This window comes from Bufo bufo, chromosome 5 (assembly GCF_905171765.1).
Source record: "Bufo bufo chromosome 5, aBufBuf1.1, whole genome shotgun sequence".
NCBI classification, from domain to species: domain Eukaryota; kingdom Metazoa; phylum Chordata; class Amphibia; order Anura; family Bufonidae; genus Bufo; species Bufo bufo.
In genome coordinates this window covers 197,882,358-197,890,609 of record NC_053393.1, presented here as the reverse complement: position 1 = coordinate 197,890,609, position 8,252 = coordinate 197,882,358, and positions in this window count along the sequence as shown.

Below are 8,252 nucleotides of genomic sequence, written 5' to 3'. Positions count from 1 at the left end.
GCATCATACATAGCCTTGAAAAATTATGATTGATGGCCTGCTGGTGACCCTCAAAAACATTTGGAGCAAGGGCCTGCTGATCTGACCATCTAAAACATTATGGGTGAGGGCCTGATGCTGCTTTGGTGACTCTAGATAACCTGGGGATGTCTGGCCTATCAACTTTGAATGTTATTGTCAGCGCATCATACTACTTGCCCCAAGAGGCCATCACAGCCATGCCTACTATTGGCATGGCTGTGATTGGCCAGTGCAGCATGTGACCCAGCCTCTATATAAGCTTGGGTCACGTAGCGCTGCACGTCACTCTGCTGATACAAGTGTAGGGAGAGGTTGCAGCTGCGACGTTAGGGCGAGATTAGGCAGTGATTAACTCCTCCAAAAGACTTAATTCAGTGATCGATCTACAGCTGTGGATCATTGAACTGCTGCTATTCAATTGCTCACTGTTTTTAGGCTGCCCAGAGCGTTTTTCAGTCACTTTTTTCTGGGGTGATCGGCGGCCATTTTGTGGCTTGTGGTGTGCCAGCACAAGCTACCACCAAGTCCATTTAACCATCAATAGTGTGGTTATTTTTTGCTATATCCTACATCAGGGTCAAGCTGTCATCAAGTGCATTTAACCATCAATAGTGTGGTTATTTTTTGGCCATATACTACATCAGGGGCAAGCTGAGCCTGTCACCCAAGTGCATTTAACCATCAATAGTGTGGTTATTTTTTGCTATATCCTACATCAGGGTCAAGCTGTCATCAAGTGCATTTAACCATCAATAGTGTGGTTATTTTTTGGCCATATACTACATCAGGGGCAAGCTGAGCCTGTCACCCAAGTGCATTTAACCATCAATAGTGTGGTTATTTTTTGCTATATCCTACATCAGGGTCAAGCTGTCATCAAGTGCATTTAACCATCAATAGTGTGGTTATTTTTTGGCCATATACTACATCAGGGGCAAGTTGAGCCTGTCACCCAAGTGCATTTTCCATCAATAGTGTGGTCATTTTTTGCTATATCCTACATCAGGGTCAAACTGTCATCAAGTGCATTTAACCATTAATAGTGTGGTTATTTTTTGGCCATATACTACATCAGGGGCAAGCTGAGCCTGTCACCCAAGTGCATTTAACCATCAATAGTGTGGTTATTTTTTGGCTATATCCTACATCAGGGTCAAGCTGTCATTAAGTGCATTTAACCATCAATAGTGTGGTTATTTTTTGGCCATATACTACATCAGGGGCAAGTTGAGCCTGTCACCCAGCGCCTAAAAAATAGGCCTCACATTTATATTCATCCAAATCTGTCATTACTGTTTTAGCTGGTCAAGTTATTTAGTGTCCGTCAAAGCACAGTTTTTGTTCTGGGTTGAAAAACAATTCCCAATTTTGAAATTCTCAAAATTAGTGGTTTCTGCTGTATCAGGCCTACTTTAAATCTATCCCTAAAAGGGTATATTAGATTCAAGGTGCTGATAGGGTAATTCTCAAGAACTTCACACACACGCTACAGTGCAGATCCAAGTCTAATTCTGTGATTAAACGTATACCTGTCACCCAGCGCCTAAAAAATAGGCCTCACATTTATATTCATCCAAATCTGTCATTACTGTTTTAGCTGGTGAAGTTATTTAGTGTCCGTCAAAGCACAGTTTTTGTTCTGGGTTGAAAAACAATTCCCAATTTTGCAATTCTCAAAATTTGTGGTTTCTGCTGTATCAGGCGTACTTTAAATCTATCCCTAAAAGGGTATATTAGATTCAAGGGTCTGATAGGGTAATTCTTAAGAACTTCACACACACGCTACAGTGCAGATCCAAGTCTAATTCTGTCCGTAAACGTACACCTGTCACCCAGCGCCTCAATAATAGGCCTCAAATTTATATTCAGCTAAATCTGTCATTACTGGTGTGCCTGTATTAGTGTAATACGGTACCTAAATAGATAGCCAGATAGTGTTAGGTGTCTGTAAAAAAAAGGCCTGAATTTGAATTCAATACATTGGCCCGAATAATATTTTTCTTATTGTGGTGAACGGTAACAATGAGGAAAACATCTAGTAAGGGACGCGGACATGGTCGTGGTGGCGTTAGTGGACCCTCTGGTGCTGGGAGAGGACGTGGCCGTTCTGCCACAGCCACACGTCCTAGTGTACCAACTACCTCAGGTCCCAGTAGCCGCCAGAATTTACAGCCATATTTGGTGGGGCCCAATGCCGTTCTAAGGATGGTAAGGCCTGAGCAGGTACAGGCATTAGTCAATTGGGTGGCCGACAGTGCATCCAGCACGTTCACATTATCTCCCACCCAGTCTTCTGCAGAAAGCGAACAGATGGCGCATGAAAACCAAGCCCATCAATCTGTCACATCACCCCCATGCATATCAGGGAAACTGTCTGAGCCTCAAGTTATGCAGCAGTCTCTTATGCTGTTTGAAGACTCTGCTGGCAGGGTTTCCCAAGGGCATCCACCTAGCCCTTCCCCAGGGGTGGAAGAGATAGAATGCACTAACGCACAACCACTTATGTTTCCTGATGATGAGGACATGGGAATACCACCTCAGCACGTCTCTGATGATGACGAAACACAGGTGCCAACTGCTGCGTCTTTCTGCAGTGTGCAGACTGAACAGGAGGTCAGGGATCAAGACTGGGTGGAAGACGATTCAGGGGACGATGAGGTCCTAGACCCCACATGGAATGAAGGTCGTGCCACTGACTTTCACAGTTCGGAGGAAGAGGCAGTGGTGAGACCGAGCCAACAGCGTAGCAAAAGACAAAGAGGGAGCAGTGGGCAAAAGCAGAACACCCGCCGCCAAGAGACTGCGCCTGTTACTGACCGCCGCCATCTGGGACCGAGCACCCCAAAGGCAGCTTCAAGGAGTTCCCTGGCATGGCACTTCTTCAAACAATGTGCTGACGACAAGACCCGAGTGGTTTGCACGCTGTGCCATCAGAGCCTGAAGCGAGGCATTAACGTTCTGAACCTTAGCACAACCTGCATGACCAGGCACCTGCATGCAAAGCATGAACTGCAGTGGAGTAAACACCTTAAAAACAAGGAAGTCACTCAGGCTCCCCCTGCTACCTCTTCTGCTGCTGCCGCCTCGGCCTCTTCTGCTGCTGCCGCCGCCTCGGCCTCTTCCTCCGCCTCTGGAGGAACGTTGGCACCTGCCGCCCAGCAAACATGGGATGTACCACCAACACCACCACCTGCGTCACCAAGCATCTCAACCATGTCCCACGGCAGCGTTCAGCTCTCCATCTCACAAACATTTGAGAGAAAGCGTAAATTCCCACCTAGCCACCCTCGATCCCTGGCCCTGAATGCCAGCATTTCTAAACTACTGGCCTATGAAATGCTGTCATTTAGGCTGGTGGACACAGACAGCTTCAAACAGCTCATGTCGCTTGCTGTCCCACAGTATGTTGTTCACAGCCGGCACTACTTCTCCAAGAGAGCCGTGCCTTCCCTGCACAACCAAGTATCCGATAAAATCAAGTGTGCACTGCGCAACGCCATCTGTGGCAAGGTCCACCTAACCACAGATACGTGGACCAGTAAGCACGGCCAGGGACGCTATATCTCCCTAACTGCACACTGGGTAAATGTAGTGGCGGCTGGGCCCCAGGCGGAGAGCTGTTTGGCGCACGTCCTTCCGCCGCCAAGGATCGCAGGGCAACATTCTTTGCCTCCTGTCTCCTCCTCCTCCTACTCAGCTTCCTCCTCCTCTTCTTCCTGCTGCTCATCCAGTCAGCCACACACCTTCACCACCAACTTCAGCACACCCCGGGGTAAACGTCAGCAGGCCGTTCTGAAACTCATATGTTTGGGGGACAGGCCCCACACCGCACAGGAGTTGTGGGGGGGTATAGAACAACAGACCGACGAGTGGTTGCTGCCGGTGAGCCTCAAGCCCGGCCTGGTGGTGTGCGATAATGGGCGAAATCTCGTTGCAGCTCTGGGACCAGCCGGTTTGACGCACATCCCTTGCCTGGCGCATGTGCTGAATTTGGTGGTGCAGAAGTTCATTCACAACTACCCCGACATGTCAGAGTTGGTGCATAAAGTGCGGGCCGTCTGTTCGCGCTTCCGGCGTTCACATCCTGCCGCTGCTCGCCTGTCTGCGCTACAGCGTAACTTCGGCCTTCCCGCTCACCGCCTCATATGCGACGTGCCCACCAGGTGGAACTCTACCTTGCACATGCTGGACAGACTGTGCGAGCAGCAGCAGGCCATAGTGGAGTTTCAGCTGCACCACGCACGGGTCAGTCGCACTGCGGAACAGCACCACTTCACCACCAATGACTGGGCCTCCATGCGAGACCTGTGTGCCCTGTTGCGCTGTTTCGAGTACTCCACCAACATGGCCGGTGGCGATGACGCCGTTATCAGCGTTACAATACCACTTCTATGTCTCCTTGAGAAAACACTTAGGGCGATGATGGAAGAGGAGGTGGCCCAGGAGGAGGAGGAGGAAGAGGGGTCATTTTTAGCACTTTCAGGCCAGTCTCTTCGAAGTGACTCAGAGGGGGGTTTTTTGCAACAGCAGAGGCAGGGTACAAATGTGGCCAGACAGGGCCCACTACTGGAGGACGAGGAGGAGGAGGAGGAGGATGAGGATGAAGCAGGTTCACAGCGGGCTGGCACCCAACGCAGCTCGGGCCCATCACTAGTGCGTGGCTGGGGGGAAACGCAGGACGATGACGATATGCCTCCCACAGAGGACAGCTTGTCCTTACCTCTGGGCAGCCTGGCACACATGAGCGACTACATGCTGCAGTGCCTGCGCAACGACAGCAGAGTTGCCCACATTTTAACGTGTGCGGACTACTGGGTTGCCACCCTGCTGGATACACGGTACAAAGACAATGTGCCCACCTTACTTCATGCACTGGAGCGTGATAGTAAGATGCGCGAGTACTAGCGCACGTTGGTAGACGTGCTACTGAGAGCATTCCCAAATGTCACAGGGGAACAAGTGGAAGCCCAAGGCGAAGGCAGAGGAGGAGCAAGAGGTCGCCAACGCAGCTGTGTCACGGCCAGCTCCTCTGAGGGCAGGGTTAGCATGGCAGAGATGTGGAAAAGTTTTGTCACCACGCCACAGCTAACTGCACCACCACCTGATACGGAACGTATTAGCAGGATGCAACATTTCAATAACATGGTGGAACAGTACCTGTGCACACCCCTCCACGTACTGACTGATGGTTCGGCCCCATTCAACTTCTGGGTCTCCAAATTGTCCACGTGGCCAGAGCTAGCCTTTTATGCCTTGGAGGTGCTGGCCTGCCCGGCGGCCAGCGTTTTGTCTGAACGTGTATTCAGCACGGCAGGGGGCGTCATTACAGACAAACGCAGCCTCCTGTCTACAGCCAATGTGGACAAGCTGACGTTCATAAAAATAAACCAGGCATGGATCCCACAGGACCTGTCCATCCCTTGTGCAGATTAGACATTAACTACCTCCCCTTAACAATATATTATTGTACTCCAGGGCACTTCCTCATTCAATCCTATTTTTATTTTCATTTTACCATTATATTGCGGGGCAACCCAAAGTTGAATGAACCTCTCCTCTGTCTGGGTGCCGGGGCCCTCTCTGCTATGATATGAAGACTGATTCTCTGCTGACATGAAGCCTGAATCTCTGTTATGGGACCTCTCTCCTCTGTCTGGGTGCCGGGGCCTAAAAATATCTGACAGTGGCCCGTTCCAGTGGTGGGTGACGTGAAGCCTGATTCTCTGCTATGACATGCAGACTGATTCTCTGCTGACATGAAGCCAGATTCTCTGTTATGGGACCTCTCTCCTCTGCCTGGGTGCCTGGGCCTAAATATCTGACAATGGACTGTTCCAGTGTTGGGTGACGTGAAGCCTGATTCTCTGCTATGACATGCAGACTGATTCTCTGCTGACATGAAGCCAGATTCTCTGTTACGGGACCTCTCTCCTCTGCCTGGGTGCCTGGACCTAAATATCTGACAATGGACTGTTCCAGTGTTGGATGACGTAAAGCATGATTCTCTGCTATGACATGCAGACTGATTCTCTGCTGACATGAAGGCAGATTCTCTGTTATGGGACCTCTCTCCTCTGCCTGGGTGCCCGGGCCTAAATATCTGACAATGGACTGTTCCAGTGTTGGGTGACGTGAAGCCTGATTCTCTGCTATGACATGAAGACTGATTCTCTGCTGACATGAAGCCAGATTCTCTGTTACGGGACCTCTCTCCTCTGCCTGGGTGCCGGGGCCTAAATATATGACAATTGACTGTTACAGTGGTGGGTGATGTGAAGCCAGATTCTCTGCTATGACATGAAGACTGATTCTCTGCTGACGTGAAGCCAGATTCTCTGCTATGGGACCTCTCTCCAATTGATATTGGTTAATTTTTATTTATTTTATTTTTATTTTAATTCATTTCCCTATCCACATTTGTTTGCAGGGGATTTACCTACATGTTGCTGCCTTTTGCAGCCCTCTAGCTCTTTCCTGGGCTGTTTTACAGCCTATTTAGTGCCGAAAAGTTCGGGTCCCCATTGACTTCAATGGGGTTCGGGTTCGGGACGAAGTTCGGGCCGGGTTCGGATCCCGAACCCGAACATTTCCGGGAAGTTCGGCCGAACTTCTCGAACCCGAACATCCAGGTGTTCGATCAACTCTACTTACTACTATACTACGGCGACGACTACTAAAAACACTATACGCTGTATTATAAACAATAAAGAATATTTATTACACAATTATACAAGTCTAATAATACGCTATATCTATATATATTTATACAGGGAGTGCAGAATTATTAGGCAAGTTGTATTTTTGAGGATTAATTTTATTATTGAACAACAACCATGTTCTCAATGAACCCAAAAAACTCATTAATATCAAAGCTGAATATTTTTGGAAGTAGTTTTTAGTTTGTTTTTAGTTTTAGCTATTTTAGGGGGATATCTGTGTGTCCAGGTGACTATTACTGTGCATAATTATTAGGTAACTTAACAAAAAACAAATATATACCCATTTCAATTATTTATTTTTACCAGTGAAACCAATATAACATCTCAACATTCACAAATATACATTTCTGACATTCAAAAACAAAACAAAAACAAATCAGTGACCAATATAGCCACCTTTCTTTGCAAGGACACTCAAAAGCCTGCCATCCATGGATTCTGTCAGTGTTTTGATCTGTTCACCATCAACATTGCGTGCAGCAGCAACCACAGCCTCCCAGACACTGTTCAGAGAGGTGTACTGTTTTCCCTCCTTGTAAATCTCACATTTGATGATGGACCACAGGTTCTCAATGGGGTTCAGATCAGGTGAACAAGGAGGCCATGTCATTAGATTTTCTTCTTTTATACCCTTTCTTGCCAGCCACGCTGTGGAGTACTTGGACGCGTGTGATGGAGATTTGTCCTGCATGAAAATCATGTTTTTCTTGAAGGATGCAGACTTCTTCCTGTACCACTGCTTGAAGAAGGTGTCTTCCAGAAACTGGCAGTAGGACTGGGAGTTGAGCTTGACTCCATCCTCAACCCGAAAAGGCCCCACAAGCTCATCTTTGATGATACCAGCCCAAACCAGTACTCCACCTCCACCTTGCTGGCATCTGAGTCGGACTGGAGCTCTCTGCCCTTTACCAATCCAGCCACGGGCCCATCCATCTGGCCCATCAAGACTCACTCTCATTTCATCAGTCCATAAAACCTTAGAAAAATCAGTCTTGAGATATTTCTTGGCCCAGTCTTGACGTTTCAGCTTGTGTGTCTTGTTCAGTGGTGGTCGTCTTTCAGCCTTTCTTACCTTGGCCATGTCTCTGAGTATTGCACACCTTGTGCTTTTGGGCACTCCAGTGATGTTGCAGCTCTGAAATATGGCCAAACTGGTGGCATCTTGGCAGCTGCACGCTTGACTTTTCTCAGTTCATGGGCAGTTATTTTGCGCCTTGGTTTTGCAATTTTAAGAGTGCTGCATCCCTCTGCAAGATATCTCACTATTTTTGACTTTTCTGAGCCTGTCAAGTCCTTCTTTTGACCCATTTTGGCAAAGGATAATAATTATGCCTAATAATTATGCACACCTAATATAGGGTGTTGATGTCATTAGACCACACCCCTTCTCATTACAGAGATGCACATCACCTAATATGCTTAATTGGTAGTAGGCTTTCGAGCCTATACAGCTTGGAGTAAGACAACATGCATAAAGAGGATGATGTGGTCAAAATACTCATTTGCCTAATA